Source organism: Taudactylus pleione, unplaced genomic scaffold (assembly GCF_031769625.1).
Source record: "Taudactylus pleione unplaced genomic scaffold, aTauple2 ptg000155l, whole genome shotgun sequence".
In the NCBI taxonomy this organism is placed as follows: Eukaryota; Metazoa; Chordata; class Amphibia; order Anura; family Myobatrachidae; genus Taudactylus; species Taudactylus pleione.
Window position 1 is genome coordinate 10,405,795 of NW_028284557.1, and position 19,995 is coordinate 10,425,789.

The window sequence follows — 19,995 nt, forward strand, 5'->3', positions numbered from 1 at the left end:
CACACAGGGTGGGATCACCTGGGGGGTGGTATTAAGTTTCCATACTTAGGGGGGAGGGGGGCCCTGCCCTGCCTATTTTGGCAGTCCCGGGCCCCACAATTTCTGATGGCAGCCCTGCTCCCAGCCAATCGCTATAAATATTGTGATGTCATCAGGGTTATCCATCATCTTTATGAAACTATTCTACAAACATTTGCTAATTTATGATGTCGCTGATTAGCTGCAGATTGCACTAGAAATGTGAACATTTTAAATTTTTGAATGAAAGTATCAGGTGTGTCCTGAAGGGGGCAGTAACATACAACAAATACAGAATCACTAACACTAATAAAAGTTACATTTTAAACTTGTGTCACTCTCTTTTCTCATCTAGATGATAGTATTGTCCTACAGAAACATTTTCTTGATGAAGAATAAAAGGAATAAAATAAGTCACCCTGCACTCTACAAGTACCCAGAAGTTCAAAAAATTTATTTTGGTTCCATCCATTCCACCCTCCTATGTAATAATGTTCTACGGCACAACAACAGTTTAAACACATGAGGGCTGATGCAGAGCTGAACATGTCAGTTTTACAGGCATGTCTTGCATGTTTTCATGCTGGACATGCTCCAGAATTTAACATATACAATTTCAAAGCGCAGTGGAATATGCTGGCACTATCTATAGAAATGTTAATAAACAATAATAAATAAATAATGCTGAGTCATAGGCAAGTCAGTCACATCTGTACTTGGAGCTAGAGGGGTGTAACAGGTGATAGTGGAGCATTCACGTGTACAGGGGAGTCACCACAGAGAGCAGAGGGCTGTACGCAGCAGTAATATGCTGCATGGCTCCAGCCTTGTTCTGGCAGCACGATGGTGTCACTGAGGCCGCTGGACCACACAGGAAAACCTCTGTTGGTGGAGGGGTTGATTTGAGCATGGAATGGTTTCCTGATTGACCTCCTCTCCTTCTGCTCATTTTGAGCCATGTACACCAGTATGCCTGCTGGAGGCCTTTCAAAAGACTACATCCAAATACAACCACAAAGGCATGAGTGTAAGCCTTGGAGATAAAGCCCCAGCACAATACGGAGGATAACAGCTATAGAGGAGATTTGCCAATCCCTAACAGCAATATGGTTTGGCTGGTACTCACAGTCCTAGGGCATGACACTGCATCTGTCCCTGAGCCCCATCCTTAACACCTCTGTTACAGCAGCTTCCAGTACTTGGGCCACTCATAGACAGATTGTAAGAGGCAAAAGCAACATCGGCCCTATGTGAAAAAGATTAAAAAATAAAATAATAAATTTGCATAACAAAAACAGGAACAAATAAACAATGTTGCAATAATTATGCTGTTTTTTATCAATTATTACTAACTACTAAGTGACTACAGATTATCTTAAAGCAAAAAAATATATTGCTCTTAGTAAAGGTGGACTTTTCATTAGGTTGAGTTGAGAAACATACGCTTCATGGTGAAATGTGTGTTGAGACCAACAAGTAGCATGTGTCCTTTGTTATATACACAGGGCAGTTATATTTGGATGCAAGGTGCATATAGAATTGTGTCAAACACTCCATGAGATCAAGTCTGATGCAGAGAGGACCTTCCAGGCCAGGAGAGGGTAGAAGAAAAGCAGCAGCAGTGACCCTGGGTACATGTGGAAGATATGCAGGTTACTTACTACAGGCTTATCCATCTCTCTGATGGGAGATGCGTGAGGACCCACAAGTACAAACCGGTTAGACAAAAGAACAACAGCTGTTCTGCACACAAAAGAAACCTTTATGTGAATCGCTGACAGAATATAAATGTAAGTTCCTTCCTTGTTTGTTCCATGAAGATGCACGCACACCATTTTGGGACGTATAATCAAGGTTTTATAAAAGACCAAAGAAATATACAATACACTGCTACTGTAGTTATCTTATGATAGTAATTGTTGATGGAATCCTTTCACTGGGATAATTTACTTGCTGCATTGTAGAAAAATTACATGTTTATAAATAGGGGTGTGCGAGCGGTGCTGTCACACAGAGGGCGTGATTCAGACCCGGTCGCAAGCGCTGAGCGTTCGCAACCGGGTCGATGGTGGCCCACAGCGCATGCGCATGACGGAGCCGGCTCCGTTGTGCGCATGCGCGAGACCTGGCTAGCGACGGGCAATCCGTCGCTCCGGGTCTCGCTCCAAAGGGGGCGAGCTGTCGATGTTGAGTGACAGCTCGCTCCATTTGGTGGGCGGGCTGGGCGGGGGGCTGCCCAAACGGAGGCGTTCCCATGAGAACGCCTGCCATTTGGGGGCGGCCCCACTGACATCACGAGTGATGTCAATGGAGAGATTCCGGCTCTGTTAGAGCCAAAATCTCTCTGGGGCTTGCGGCCACGAGACCCTACCACAAGGGTCTCATCGCAAGCCCGATGGTCGCGATGGTCTAGACCATCGCGACCATCATAATGACCGCTCGCAATAGCTGTGGGTGGTCACCCACAGCTATGGAAGCGGCCAAGAGGCCGATCCAAAAAAAAAAAGCCCGGCCCAGTTGCAGAGCGAGCAGCTCTGAATCAGGCCCAGAGTGCAGGGATCTGTGACATATATACACACAAATATATATATATGTGTGTGATTTTATATATAAATATATATATATATATTTAGCAGCAGATGGGCGGCACTCGCAGGACTTATAAATAAACAGGAAAAATGATGGACCTTTAGGTCATTTTAATACCAACGTTTCAATCCCTCTCAAGGGATTTTTCAATCCGTCTCAGGGGATTTTTCTCAAGGCTCCCTGAGAGGGATTGAAACGTTATTAAAATGACCTAAAGGTCCAACATTTTTCCTGTTTATTTATAAGTCCTGCGAGTGCCGCCCATCTGCTGCTCTATTGTTTGGGGTTTACCCTACATTACTGTGGAGTGCCAGTCGTGTGGAGTGCCAGTCGTGTGGTAACTATATATATATATATATATTTATATATATATATATATATATATTAGGGATGTGCGCTGGTACATTTTTGCCGGATTTGGATTCGGTTCTAATTCGTTGTCCGGCTTTGGATTTGCCAAACTGCGGTGACTGGCTTTGGATTTGGATTTGGATTTTTTTTTTTACAAAAATTGACAAAAAAGCTAAAATCACATAAATTGGTCTTTTTTTTCTTCCTATAGTATTATTAACCTCAATAACATTAGTTTCCAGTCAATTTAGACCACCTCACAGCTTATAATATTGTTTTCAAAATTACTGGCCATAGGTTGCAGTGAGCTGACTGGTTACTAAGCGACAAAGCAGCGGTACAACGACACAGGCACAGACACCACAGTATAAAGCACATCTATGACACATTGCCACACAGCAGTGGCAGAAATGAAAAGTAGTGCACCCACCCAGTGGGGTACGGCCAGCAGAATCACAGTACTTGTTTACAAAGTGGGCTATGGCCCTAGAAGTCACAGTGCACAATCTTATTCACATTACACTGCACATAGGCCCTCATTCAGAGGCTGGTTAGGAGACTGAGGGGGGCTGGCTGGGGAGGCTTGCTAGAGAGACAGTGGGGGCTGGTAGGAGAGACAGTGGGAAGGAATACACAGTAGAGGATAACTGGATAGACAGAGGGGGCCCTGCTGGAGAGACAGTGGGAGCTGGTTGGAGAGAGATGGGGACAGGTTTTAGAAACACTGGGGGTGTTGACTAATGAGACACTGGGGGTGCTGGCTGGATAGACACTGTGGGTGCTGGCTAGAAAGACACTGGGGGCTAACTGGAGATACAGAAAGCGGCTGACTGGAGCTAGAGAGACACTGGGGACCTGGAGCAAGCCGGAGCCACCAGAGGGAGGGCACCACTATCTATTTTGCCCCTGAACTTATGCCCCTGCTTATAACTAAAGTACAGTACATAATCTAGAAAGGCGAGATCTTCCTGAGAGCTATATGTAGTTGTTATGTGCCTCTGGCCTGCATCTACATTCTCCTCTTTCAAAGGTAGCCCACACCTAAATGCAATATTATGAAAACTGCAAACAGACCAATAATGTTGTACACAGGCACATACATACGGCCTCCAACAGACTTGTCAAGACAGTGGATTAAGGCTGTCAGAAGAACAAAGCATATTGATTAGAAGAGAGGCCCATGTGCCGGTACCCCCTCGCACTGGCACAGACTCCAACATAATTTTCTCAGTGATTTTTGTACTATTTAATCTCCTAACCTGAGCTGTGATCTGTGACCAGATAATTTAGTAATAAAAGTAGTGAAAGGTAATATAAGTTAATTGGTAATAGTGAGCATTGCAGAATATCTGATAAGGTTAGATTAGTATTTGAATAATTAGTGCACGTAAGGCTGTCTTAAAACTGGAGATGTGCGGGCTCAGTTTTCTGAAAACCAAGCCTACAGTACCTGAACTCCCTCGATCTGAGTGAATCCGAGCGGTGGCTCGGCTGTACCGGCCTTGCTCGGATTCCAAATCAAGGAAAAATGTCATCATTCCGGAGTCAGATTCTCGCGGGCTTTTCATCTGCTGTACTGTATCCATCCTCTCCACTTCCAGTGGCTGCTGCTGTGCTGTGTCCACTCCACTGCCTGTGTCCAGTGGCTGCTGTGTCCATCCTCTCCAACTCCAATGGCTGCTGCTGAGCTGTGTCCACTCTAGTCCCTGTGTCCAGTGGCTGTTGTTGTGTCCATCCACATCTTGTGTCCAGTGGCTGCTGTGCTGTATCCATCCTCTCCATCTCCAGTGGCTGCTGCTGTGCTGTGTCCACTACAATCTCTGCGTCCAGTGGCTGTTGCAGTGTCTATCCACTCCTTGTGTCCAGTGGCTGCTGTGCTGTGTCCATCCTCTCCTCCTCCAGTGGCTGCTGCTGTGCTGTGTCCACTACAATTTCTGCGTTCAGTGGCTGCAGCTGTATCCATCCACTCCTTGTGTCCAGTGGCTGCTGCTGTGTCCATCCTCTCCTCCTCCAATGGCTGCTGTGCTGTGTCCACTCTAGACCCCTTAGTATTAAACACTGTTAATATTGAGTGAGCTAGATTTACAGTACAGTCAGATAGCAAATCATTATTCATTATTTTTTTATATTGCAGGAATGATCATAGTATTATTACTAGTCTAACTGTCACACAGTTGTGCTGCACTGTGGCCCCTCAGATAATACCCCACTGTGATATAAGCAGTGCGACTCCACAGTTGTCATTTGCAAAAAAAAAGTAAAAAATAAAATGACCCGGTTTTTTAATTTGTTTATACGTTCAACTTGTGTGCGCTTACCCGATTGCACTGGTTAGTTTGCGTACGCGCAGTGCAATGCATACACGTGCGCAGTTCCTTGCTGCATTCTCTCATGTGCGTTCCTTGCTGAATCAGGCCCTCTGTTTCCTAGATGTGCCATGTTGGAAGTTGAACTGTCATGTTTTTGTGCCGACCCACTGCTGTTGCTTAGCTTAATAAGGCAGCTAGCTCGGTGTAACCTTTTGGCCTAAACTGAATGAAAACAATATTGTGAGCTGTGAAGTGGTCAAAATTGACTGAAAATTACTGGAAATTAATGATATTGAGGTTAATAATACTGTAGGAACCAAAACAGGGTGTCATTGTGATTTTAGCAGTATTATCATTTAAAAAAAAAAATACAGATCCAAAACCAAAAACCTGTGAGGGTGGTTTTGCCAAAACCAAAACACGAAGTTATTACAGATCCAAAACCAAAATCCTGGGGTCGGCGCACATCTCTACTTAAAACCTTATGCATATGCTGCTACTGTTGAGGCATACAAATCTTTTGAGCTTTGTATTTGGCAGCAAAAAAACACTAAACTTGCACTTGACATAACTCTAGGCTGCAAACAGCATTTCATTATATTAAAGCTATTTAATTGATTGGCACCATAAAATGGCACCACCCCCTGGACATACACCAACCCCCCAGCACTGTATCATAGACTACCTCCCCCCTGGAACATAGACTACCACCCCAACCCCTTCTTCCATAGACTATGAGTGATCTGTGCTTTATTTAATGTAATAGTTTTCATGTTGAAATACATTTTTCTCATTTTATTAATACTATAGCAAAAATGTTGTCCCTTCCAAAAATGTTGCAGCAGTTACAGAAAAATTTATAGTCGAACACATATTTGTTTGAAAATGTGTCTTGTTACCCTGCCATTGATGTACTGTATGTATTGTAACCTGACAAACAAAGGAGTAATGCATACAGGAAGCATGCCTTAGTGAGCCTGTCATGTATAATAATTTAATAAATCAAGCTGGTGTCATAGATTTTATTTATTTAATGAGCTAGAATTTATACCAATACAAAATAAGTGCTCTATTTATCAAACACAAAATAATTTACTACATCATGCTATTTAAGAATGACTTAACTACTTTATGCACAAGCCTCTATGGAGACAGTGGCTTAACTGTATTTACCAAGCAGTGAAAAGCCTAGCTTTTTGCCCCTAGGCTGTGCCCGGGCCACCATGCATAGCTCCTCTATCCTATTGGGGCACAAAAATGTTACATATCTTTTGATGCTGACCCAGTATGAGACGTGATTAGCTCTGCCTTATGTGCTTTTTCCGTGCAATGAAATTCACCGAAGTGGCCATTTTCATGGAGACCAAAATGTAATTGAAGACTGACAGTTATCTGACAGAACATAACTTCAGTATTGGAGACAGAAATGTGAAGGACATTAGGGCCTGATTCTGCGTCGGATACAGCTGTGTCTGCATCTTTTGACGGTCGTCTGTGACCTTAAACAGTTACCGCTGCAAGTCCTTCCTTGGTGGACAGCTGTGCATCTGAATTTACGTGGACTCAGACACTCACTTTGAACTTCTTCAGACCCTCAAATACTGATTGGTGTGTCTTTAGATGCAACCATCAGTCGTCCCATCAAAACTCCAGCCCCATTATAGGAGCAGATTGTCATTCAGAGCATGGTCTTGAATGTGAGCAGCGAAGCATCTGAGATCACAACCACTTCAGTGACACACTTGTGACACTCCCATAACATGCTCTGTGCATCCGCATAGCCAACTCTCTCACCTCCCAGTCACCACCTAGGAATACGCAATACATATTCAACATCACTATATCAGTCTACAAATCACTTATCTGCATTAATAGCACAATTTAATTAATTTATTGAACAATAGGTGATAGGTATTATTATCTTATTTTATTTGAATGCACAATGTAAATGCTCCAATGACCCAGTACATAGACTGTGCTGAGGGCTTGAATCTTTGGACCCTTCCCAACACAGAAAAGGCCCTGTTCCTTCCCATCCCCCAGAGCGGGAGTAGAGACTTCTGGCCCTTGCACACCAAATCTAGGAGGGCCCATTGACAAGACCAGCCCCCAGATCCTAATGGCAATGGTTTCCAGACTCACCTTGGCTGCATGACTCTAGAAATTAACTGAAACTTGCCTTAGGGAGTTAAATATTCTGCTTTCCCCGAAGGAAGACTTTGATAACTTGGGGAGAGGGTTGCCCATACAAGTTTTCTTGAAATCTCTCAAAAACAAAAAACACAATTATGAGTACAAGTGTAGGATAAATTAAAGTAAATATGCTTTAAAGACATCAGTCTTTTGGCCAGGAATATAAAAAAATTGTCCTTGCCAGAGGCTGTTAAAGAGAGCAAATGTCCCATGTGCAGACTCTGTGTGGGTCCCCTCCTCTCTTTCAGTGCAGTAATCTCTGGATTTGTGCCAGAGTCAACTGCGGATGTACAAGGTCTCCGGGAACATTTTATTGTCTACTGGCATGCCTTTAAGCCAAGCCTACCTTGGAATCTACTCATAATCTTAGGCAAAATACCAAGAAGCAAAGAATATGACTACTTTTTTTTGTTTTCTTTTATTGAAACTCTACATTTGTGATCTAGTCACCCAGAGCAGTGATTACACTATGCTGAGGGCTTTAATCTTTGCATCTATACCAAGAGAAAAGTAACCTGGTCAACCAATCCTCTTTGGTCATAAGGCAGATTAAAGTAATAGGCATCTTCAGGTCATCCTTTAAAAAAAAAGTGTGTGTCTTTGACAAGGTATTTCAGGTCCACCTCCTCTGCAAAGCTCTGTAGGGGGGAACCTCCCAGGATTTGGGAAGAATGTTGCCTATATGGTTTTTCCTTAAACCCCTCAATAACAAAAATGTGATATATACATATAAAAAAACATAAACAAGTAAGATGTAAGTGCAAGAGTAGGATAAATTAAATAAATAATGACACAAAGGCCCCAACTTTTTGGCCTGGGGTATAAAAAATTGCGGGAGTACATGACTAGTACAAAGTGCCTTTCTCTGTGTATCAGTGTCCTCTGCCACTATGTGCGTTTTGACTCAAGTACCACTATGAGTAAGTAGCACCTCAGAATATAGGCAACAAGCCTTTTGGTAAGTGGACCAGGTGATGGTCCTTTGCTACTAATGGTGAACACCACAATATTAATATAAATATAAACCTGATCTTAGCCAAAAGACTGAGAAGCATGGACAAGACTCACATATCTCTTTATTGAATAATATATACTCTATATATATATATAAAAAGATACTTAAAGGCATTAAATACAGTGTCACAGTGCAGGCAAAAAAACACAACATGAAATATAAATCAGTCCCACATTATAGAGCAATACAGGGCATACAGCATTTGCTGTTACTCTCTACATCATGTACTGTATCATTCATTAATTACTTAAACAATACATATTTTTTTTTGCCAAGAACAATTGGTTTGATGGGAAGAAGGGAAGAGGAATATAGGAGTAATAATCACAGACTGGATGTTTTATTGAAAGCCAGACACATATAGGTTGAAGGGGAGAAGGAGTGGCGTTTACAGTGGCGGGCTGGGCCGGGGGGCAGGGTGCCATGTGCCCCCCGGGCCGCAGCGCCATGCGGGCCACGGGCAGTCTGTGTCTTTGTGACACAACTGCACCGCGTGTGTTGCGCTGACCGGATAGAGTTCGGTCAGCACTACACAGTGACAAACACACAGCCGCAGGCGCCAGCTGGGGGGGCGGGCACTACTGGTGGCACTACAAGGGGGGGACTACAAGGGGGGTGACTACTACTGGGGGAACTACAAGGGGGGGACTACTACTAGGGGCACTACAAGGGGAGGGGACTACTACTAGGGGCACTACAAGGGGAGGGGACTACTACTAGGGGCACTGCATAGGGAGGAGGGGACTACCACTGGGGGCACTGCATCGGGGGACCACTGCTGGGGGCTCTATATAAAGGGCAATACTGGGGGTACTGCATAGGGGGGAGACTACAACTGGGGCCAGTATTTAAGGGGCACTGCATAAGGGTTACCCCTATTGGGGGCACTGCATGGGGGGTGGACTGCTACTGGGGGCACTATATAAGGGGCACTGCATAGGGGATACCACTACTGGGGGCACTACTGGAGGCCTGCATAAGGGGGTCCTCTCCTGGGGCACAAGGGGCACTGCATATGGGCACCACTTTAGGGGGCTGCCCCTAATCTTTATTTTTACTTTACATTAATCCCATATGGACCGTCTTCTCCCTGGAACACTTGAGGGGGGGGCGCCGTAGCACGCACGTGCTCTAGGCACCCCGACTACATGCTACTCCTCTGCCAGGGCCACCTGCATGCATTTGCCCCCCAGGCTAAAAGTTGCCAGCCAGCCCCTGGGCGTTTAGATCCCTTCTTCCTCTGTGTTCCAGATCAGAGGTTTCCAAACTCCTCCATTACAGCCCAAGTTTTAAGGATATCCATGCTTGAGCACAGGTGACTTAATTAGTACCTCCATTTGATTTAACCATCTGGACTATAATGGCAGAGTTTGGGAAACTCTGCTCTAGATGACAATGGTCATACAAGAGTTTGAATGGGATCAATTTCCAAACCAGAAAGAGGACAGGCAGCTCAGTAAATTAAATTTCCTGACTGTATAGTAAAAGTAAATAACACTATATTATATTAAAACAAATATATTAATTTTGGTGATGTCTTTAAAATATCATTTATTTTATGCCCAGGAGCATTTATGTTTATACTGCATAGTACATACATGTTTGCATAGACAACATACTCTTCTCATTAAACCCTTAATTTATAATCTTGAATTTTTCAAGGACAGGCTCTCTTAAGAAGTAGCATAAGTAGCCTTGCATCACTGTGCATCGTTTATTCTTGTGCAACCACCTTATTTTTTGTATGTAGTTCACACACTGAAATCGCCATAAATAGTTTTACAAAATATTGAGTGTCACACCCTCTGTGTCGTATTATGCCTTACTTTCCATGATCTAACGGTGAGTAGGTATTGAGTCATTGCTGATTAACTCCTTCATTAGCAGCAATCCTACTATTACTTTGTGTACAGTAGCATGGGAAATTATAATTATTTTCTTTGAAAACTTGTGGTATTGGCATAATAGGATGGCTATGGCTATCACCCGAGGCTAGGAGAGGACTTTGTGCCTAATGGGCCCCATCCATCTGCGAAGGATTGCCGCGATCCCGCAATGCTGCAACCCGGCATTGCGGGATCGCAGAAATCCAATATGTTGGATTTTGCCGATTTGCCGATCGCGATCAAAAAATGATCGCGATCGTCAAATCACCGACATTTAACATGGCAAATGTCTGCAATCCGGCAACGGATCGCAGAACATCGATGGTGTGTAAACGCAAGTTTCCGATGGGCGTTCGGAAATTTCTGAGTGCATCCCTGCATTGCGACAATCCGTTGCAGATGTATGGCCACCTTCTCTGTTCCAACCCAAACTATATCTCATTGTATGTAGAATAATGACATGCTCATAATTTAGTCCAAACTATACCCATTGTGAAATGTTTTTAGCAGTTATAATACGTAGATAATCAGTCAGACCTTGACCTGCCATTGTGAAGGCTGTATTTGCCCCACTGTCTAATTTCTATAATAGTACAAGTTCTCAAACATTACATAGCCTGCATGCTACCATTACACAATTACAACCTCTTTTAACTTCACCTGGTAATTTGACACATTGTTGTTTAACATTGTCTATTACTGTATTCCTGCATTCTGTCTTCACACATTTTGCAGTATGGCATATCAGCTATTAATTCATTTTACCTTGTACTTTTATGTGCAATATACTGACTGCTTTGCATGTGTCTCCGTATTGTGGCATCATGGACCCTGCCCACTGTAACCTACGTAGTGCACCCAAGATGGCTGCCTCACTTGGTACTTTCAAGGGCAGGATGAACAATCCGAGGAACTATTCATGCAGTGGCTATCTTGCTAGTCACTGTTCATTTTATCCTGGGGGATGGGATGCATGACGCATCGCATTTTGAATGTGATGCATCCCGGCACTCTTCGCAAGCATAACAGCTTTATTATTTTATTATTATTGCTGTTATGCTTGAAAAAATCACAAAGAACAGCTCTCCCAGTAAGTGTTGTCCTTTGCAATAGAAGGACTTCCGGGTTTATGACCCAGAAGTCCTTCTACGCATGCGTCGAGTGACGCATGCACCACAGGGGGTGCTGGGAAGGATCCCTCTCATGGGGAGTTGCGAATAGAAGCCCATAGGTCTGCTAACTACATCCTCTATGACCGTGCCCTAATTCCATTACAGCTGAAAGGAGAAGGTGAAATAGTAAGAGGCAGAGACAGATACGCCCCCTGCCCAGGTGCTACATACAGTTGAATTGAATTGAACTCCGCTTCAATCTTAGTTCTGAGCTCTTTGGTAACCAGAACCCTATCAAATATTGTGGACATTTAAACTTTGAGAGATGTAACATTATACAGAGCCGCTCTCCTCCACACTGTCACCTGTTCTCTACACTAAGACTATGGCAAAGCTTATTACTGGAATACAAAATAAAAGACATCTCTCAGCCTGGGCCTGAGTAAATAACTAGAGTGCACTCTTTTATTATTTTAAACTATATATGTTGTATATTATATAGAGATTGTACTGGTAATTTATTGGAATATATGCTTATGTGATTGTTACACCTGATATAGCGTATATTGTAAGCTTCACCCAGTAAAAAATTTCTTGCAGATGGATATAGGAATCTGAATTGTTCCAGATCAATAATATTGAATTCTGTTGTCAATATCATGTTATGTATTGTGTGTATTTTGTGTTTAAATTGGACCTATCATATCACTTATACTAAGAAGGGGTTTCCCGAGTCATCCTCTCTACTCACTGACATAGTGAAGTTTATCGACTCGGGTGGAGGCACACCAAGGTGAGATAGAAGTCCAACTATTATAGGACAAGCTGTACTACAGTATATAGCAGTGAAGTAGCAGTGGGTACATGTACATCTCTCAATCAGGCCCTGAGCTCACAATCAGTTATGCGACAAGCCCATGGCACTTTCTTAACACACATATAATACAGTGCATCTCTGCATCTGAATAGCCACTGCCCAGGAATGACCAATAAATTTCCAATTAATTTCTCAGATGATGCATCTGAATCGGTACTGCAACTCTGTGTGACGCATGCGCTGTGTGAATTTTGGCATTGCATCTGAATCAGAATCACGTCCCCTATGTTTAGCTTCTCTAAGCACTTGGAAAAATTCAAACTAGTCACTATAGAGATGGATCCGGCCAAATTTAGGTGCAAATGCACAGTAGAAAAACATGTAACATTCAACTCTACGTGATCCCCATAGTTGCTATTTTCATTGCCTTCACTTGCCAATGCCACCAGGGCTTCCTTAATTAAAAGCAAATAGCTTCAAGCTGACAGCAGAGTTGCCGGGTGGCATCATTAGTCCCATGACCTAAGAGTTTAGCGGATGGTTTAGAAAAATCTAGCACTGATAATTCTTACCTCCTGCAAACAGATTTTTATCACCATAAAATACAGTATGTTGTATACGTTAGTGGTTCCCAAACTTGGTACTCAATGCACCCTAACATTCCAGAGTTTAAGGATATCCATGCTTATATACAGATGACTTAATCAGTATCTGAGTCAGTTTGATTATACCATCTGTGCACAAGCATGGATATTCCTAAAACCTGGATTGTTAGGGTGGCTTGAGGACAGTGTTTGGGAAAAAATGGTATATGCTCATATGCCCAGATCAGTTATTACAGCCAGAACAGGCACATGGTAATATACACTGCAGTGTTTATTTTAACTACATAAATAATACAGGTTAGGAAACTGCCCCAGGTGAAATGCACCATGAGCAGTGGTTAGTGGTTTATGTTTCTAGTTTGTAAAAAAAACCTTTAGTGATATTAATACTTTTTAGTATCATAGTGTAATATTATCCTGAAAAGCATGATTGTCACATCAATAGTATTACATTGACAGGGCAGCATTATGGAAAGTTTCGGGTTCTGTTTCCCTTTGGTTAATTTAACATCTTTTTGTAAATTGAGTCCTTTGTAAAGATGGTCCTCAGTGAGAATTAGGTTGAAGATTCATTGAAGCAATATGGCTGCCCTTTACTGGGTCAGTTTGCTTTAACCTCTTATTTGCAATACTTCCATCATGTTTCAGCACTCCCCACTGACAGTTGCTCTAACATTGTCAACTCCATAGAGACGCCCGGAATTGAAATATTACAGTGCGGAGACATTACTAGACCCTATGAATGAGGCATCTTATATTTTCTCCACCTGGTCCCTCGGTGAGAACATTCAGTGAGTCACAGCCTCTAAACTAATTCACCTAAGTAAGCACATCTAGCTAAATAGCTCTCAAGAGCATATATAACATCATCATAAACACTTGAAGTATGTCAACTTTTTTCATTTATTCACAATGCAAATATCAGTAAAATAGGAATTCAAATTAAGTTTTACCTCTCGGGAAATGTATCCTTAGGAGCCCTCAAGAATTTGCATCACATAGAGAGATGATGTCAATGTCATCGTATTGCATATATTGTACTTAGGAATGGTTACATTGGCATGGGTTACACATTGCTTTTGGCTGGTTACAGGTCTTTAAACCAACTTACAAACTGTTTTCTATAGAGAATTGATTGATAAACCGCATTTTATTGTGGGACTAAACCAAAAATAAAAAAGGACTTCTGTATGTAAATAATAGTCATCACTGTGAACTCTGCAGTGTGCCTTTGTGACTGGTTATTGAAAATGTGACTATTCTGTAATTGCAAAACACCTGGTAGTTCACTTTTTTTCAGCAAAATAGCTGCTTATTTTTAGTGTGGATATGTGTTCACCCTTACAAGCAATTCAGTGTGCTATTGTTTTATTATTTATGCTTTATGCTTTACCTAAAAAATCATTGCACTACACATGGGGGTATATTTACTAAAGTGCAGGGTTTATAGAAGTGGAGGTGTTGCCCATAACAACCAATCAGATTCTAGCTATTATCTTCTAGAAGGTACTAGATAATTATAAGTAGAAGTCATTAGACCAATCCTGTGATAAAAACCCTGATAACAGCACTAACATAGTGCATTGCTTGGTGAATTGGTTGAACACAAATATATGAGTTAGAGACGAATCAAACTTTTCAAGCATCTGAGCAACTGCAAGTAAGTCATTGGCCCTCAAATCAACCAGAGGGTGGGCATTCAGTATATTCTTTCTTTGACAGATGTTGAATGGAAAGTAAACCTGACCACCTTGATAGGATGGAATGCCCACTAGAGATAAATGAATGGAGTGGTGGCTGCTAACACAATACTTGCTATGGGAGACGTGCCACACTTCCAGGTGGATGCTAACAAGTAAATAATTATAGAGCATAATGGAGAGCTTCTGTCAATGTAAAATAAGTTCCAAACAGATTTCCTCTGTTAAACAATTGATCATTTCTCATTTAGTCAATGTTTTTGACCCTGTGCCATCATCAGTATTCCCATATACCTTTGCTCCTGAGTTACCGCTATGCTACACATCTGTTGAACTACCTTCCAAAAATAAAAGGACTACCTCTCCTGTGTCTCATCCAATACCCACAACCGCTATAACTGTTGCTAGTTTACCAGTGTATGAACCATTGGCGAGCTGTGATTATACATTTTCTGCAGCTGGCCATGTTGCAGAAAATGACTCTGATTCTGACTACTACTTCTATTTACTTTATTCATGTTCTCAATCTGTTGCCCCCTCCTGGACAAGGACTTTAAATCATCTGAAATCTGCTTGGTAACGGAAGGTATAATGTCATGCTCTAGATTCTATTTGCGCCAATGGTGCTGCTCCTTTGGTGTTTATGTTAGACATCCAGGCAATAGTTAATGCTATGGTTTGTTCCCAGCTAATCAACTACACCTGTGTCTGTGAAATACTTTCTTCAGCCAACAGCACTTATCAGATCATTGACTTTTCCTTGCAAAGCTGGGCATACAATTGTCATATAAAATGTCTGTCAGACCGAGCACAGCCTATAACTCACCAGATATCTCGGCCATACAATGTCAGATATGTTGCAATGCACGGCAACACGATATCTGGGCTCCTTCCCTGGGGAGGCGACATTCCACCATTTCTCCATTGGGGAGAAAACAGGATTAGTAATCCTAACGAAAGAACGATCAATACAGTTCTGAAACGTTGACATACTACACAGGGGTGTGTTGTCTTATTTAACAAGTCATCTATGAGTGATGCCCTCTCACCGGAATATTGTTTCCATTCCCTTCGGGCATGATAATTATATACATATATATATATATATATATATATATATATACAGTATAAATATTATAGACTTGTTATATCATTAATTATCACATTTTAATTTGCAAACACCTGTTGCTGTTTCCCCAGACAATGCTCCATTACCCTTGTAAGAAAGCCTATTGCACGTCTAACCTTATTCTTGCCTATGTTACGTATTTATTTGGGAGTTGGATTATGAGTGCGTAGCCTTTATGTGACACCTGTAACATTTAGCAACATTGGTGAGAACCTTGCCTGCCTTATTGCCCCAATGATCATAGCATTTTTTATAGCCTACTTTAATGAGCAGAGAAAAGCAAAAGACTCTCCAAAATACTTTTTCCACAGTTATATTTTCCCAGTTTAAAATCAGTAGGGTTTTGGGTATATATAAAAACGATGATATCAGTAAGCGCAAAGTGATTGTTTATCATAAGATATCATCAGGAATCAAATAAGATGAAAACAAAGTTTTGTCCACTGCACATTCTTTTTATTTCCTGATTTTAAAAGTTGCTCACTTTCTATATCCAATATATTTTCTTTTGGGTTCTCAATGATTACTATTACTTTTTTTAAAAATATGATTATTTTTGGAACTCCTCTAGTGCACCTAATAGACTCACCCTTTTTTGTATTTCCTTAGGAAGTGAGTGCCTGATTCAGACCCGGTCGCAAGCGCTGAGCGCTCGCAACTGTGTCGATGGTGGCCCAGAGCGCATGCGCATGACGGAGCCGGCTCTGTCCTGCGCATGCGCGAGACCCGGATAGCGACGGGCAAGCTGTCACTCCGGATCTCGTACCAAAGGGGGCGTGCTGTCGATATTGGGCCGGGGGAATGGCTGCCCAAACGGAGGCGTTCCCATGTGAACGCCTCCGTTTGGGGCCGGCCCCACTGACATCACGAGTGATGTCAGTGGGAGAGATTTCGGCTCTGTTAGAGCCGAAATCTCTCTGGGGCTTGCGGCAACCACAAGGGTCTCGTTGCAAGCCCGATGGTCACGATGGTCTTGACCATCGCGACCATCTTCCTGGCTGCGCTCTATAGCTGTGCGAGGGGCCAAGAGGCCGCTCTAAAAAACAAATAGCCCGGCCCTGATTCAGAGTCCGGCTCTGAATCAGGCCCACAGTTTGGAGTTTGCATGTCCTTATATTCTACACATAACACTATCGGAGGTCAAAGCCGCACCAGCTGTCCCGGACAGCTCCTCATAGTTCCTCTGCCCTTCGAGCTGACAGCTTTCTTTATTTACTTAGGCATGGTGATCACAATGCCCTTCCAACCAGGGAGGGCGGGCTTCCACCAGGGGCATAACTAGGTATTTGAGGCTCCATAGTAAAAGTTTGTAAGGGCCCCTATGTACCACCCAATAGTGAATGTATATAACACATGTAACTTTGACAAGGATGATGGACCCCCCTCAGCTCTGGGCCACATAGCAGCGGCAGCCCTTGCATCTATGGTAGATATGTCCATGGCTTCCACACTCCTCCATCATGGTTGCTGACATCTGTATCTCCTGTCAGTGCTGTAGACAGTGACGCAGCTCTCTCGTCTCTCGCTCTGTCCGGGACCCCTCTTCTCTTCCTCTAAGGCCACAGCAACAACAACTGTTGGCTGCCTCCTCCTATTTATGTTGTAGACTGTTAGCTCTTTTGCAGTGCAAGAGGTGAGCTACTAGAACATCCCATCCTCCAGCAACTTAGAGGGCTTGTTTACTTTCCTTGAGACATACTACCACTGAACAGAGTCCATCTTATTTCAACACTGTTTATAACTACACACATATTAATAAGCAGCCCAGCATGACTATTATTATATAACAACTCTTTAGTCCCTAAAAATGGTGTAAGCCCAACCTACCTGAATTAATATACCTACCCTGTATATAGGATTTACATTCTAATTGAGGTGGTCCCTTTGTACTAACTTGTTCTTCATTAGACTCATTGAAGCTCTCACAGCAGGTAGGTTACCTGTCCATTTATTCCTGGGAGAGGCGAAGAAATCTGGTCACAGATAGTCTTGTTCAAATCAGATTGTACCTACTGACTGGGTAGCTGTCAGTTCACTCGGTGGTTTGAGTTGGGTATAAAAAGGTCTCCCCAGGGAAAACCAAGTTCATTTTGAGAAAGAATGACCTACAGATGTGTCCTCATACATCTGGCCTGAATATGCCATGTGGAGCAAGATGCCTAGCGTGAATGAACCTCAAGGTCCTGTGTGACTCTGCTATCTGTTTGCGACTGAGGGCTATATTCAATTAGATGCAAAAAGCCGAGATCCACAGAAAAGTATCGCCGATCTCGGCTTTTCGCATGGCGGAAACTTATCTCCGTATTCAATTCCAGCCGCTTTTCGCGTATGCGGAAAGTCAATGCAGTGTAATAGGCGAAAATATTTGCCTCTTAATAGCAGGTGAAAAGAAGTGCAACATTTTTATGTTGTGGTGCAAAGCTGGGGAAGCCATTCAGAACCATTGGGACAGCCCCCCAAAGGACAACTGCGTCAAAAAATCCCCCCTCCAAAAAAACCTAAGAACAGCCAAAAACAGTACATTCTTTTTGGGGGCAGAAAAGTAAAAAGTGGGGGTACAAACATAAAAAACTAACGAATTAAACTTTTTGGGGATCTGCAAGGATGGGTCAGGTGTTTTTATGATTGCAGGTGACTGCAACAGGTGCATTTTTCATGTGTTTTTAAACATCACTTTAGAGACTTTAAAATATGCTAGCACCCATTTTCAAGTATGCCAAATTTGACAGGATTACTTATTTTAACCAAAAAATACTGCTTAATGCCATTCTTCACCACTTGTGCCAAGACACTAATAAGAAGCTATCGAAACAACTTAAGTACCCCAAATAGTTTTATTAGGGCTATTCGGGCACATCTACATTGATCCCTAATGTTAGTGCATCTTTTTGGGGGGTTCAGGCTAATTTCCCCATTTCTGACAGCACTTTCCGCCTGTTCTGGCGAATAGCAGAGACGCGCACCACGAGTTTCTGCGTCCAAAACACGTGATGTTGGCGGAAAGTCGGGCAGGCAAAACTTTATCGTGGCCCTGAGTCTGTAAATGGAGCACAATGGAACTTTGCGGGTAAAAAAGCCACAGCCGCTGCTTCTTAGCACTTCATATACAGATTCAGAGGCTCAGTCACACACAGATATACAAGTGTTGCATATCTACTTAATCAGTGAAATGAAATAAAAAAGTAAACAACTATTGTGGGAACATGAGTTCTATGAGGAGCAACAAGGGGAAACCTCCTAAAAGATTAGTGAGGAGTTTGCTGGACTTGTTCGCTGTATACCTCCGTGACTTCATGATCCAGGACCAACCTCTGATTGATAGGAATGGAAGTCTGCTATTAGTCCCAATTTCCAAACAAAGGCCTAAGAAGCATGATATACCATGTCTTGTATATCCAACTGTGAAGGGAAAAAGTTGAAGAAAACCTGCAGTTGCATTTCTGGCTTGTGAAATGGAATGTGATTTAAATATATTTAGTACAGAGAGGACCATCAACATCACTACTGAAGATCACTTTATCAGGGCTCTGATGAAGAATACTTTAGTCAGTGCAGTTTATGTTTCCAGTGAAATGTTGAGAGAATGTTTGACTTCCTGTGCTCACAATTTTCACTTGCAGGAATGTTGATGCTTGTTTTGAAAAATGTCTTTCCCTAACCCTCAATATCTTCCATTTCAAAAAGGAGACATCAAATGTGATGTGATGCTCATAATGTGTCCTGTGATGGATGGCAGTCTTGATGGAAGAGGAGTGTTGGAAGGAGTGTGCTCCTGCGTTGTCTCCCACCAGCATCCTGTTAGTTACACTGAGCCGGCAGTCAATAGGACCCACCGGATCTCAGTTAGAAATGGTCTGACTTACTCCACATGAGAGGCAACTCTGCACGTTTTTAATCCATTGCATCTATGAGGATAGGATGGACTCTGAGATTCTTACCATAGCGAGAGCCATGTCAGCACCCAAACATAACCAAAAGTTCCCTATACCACCAATATATAGTAGGAATATATATAGTGCATTTTCCCAGCTCACGGATGACGCACTACAACACCCAGCAACTGCCACAAATCACCAGAGTAAACTCCACAGCTTAGAGGTGAAAACCACAGACAGTATTCACGTGTTTCTAAGCCAACAACATGAAAAATTAAATGTAATAAATTTCCCCCTTAGGTTTACTTGATTTCAATATTTTTTTAATGTATTCGAATCACACCATTTTAATTGTTTATTTTGTGAGGCTTTCTCTCTATAGGTTTATAAGTTTTT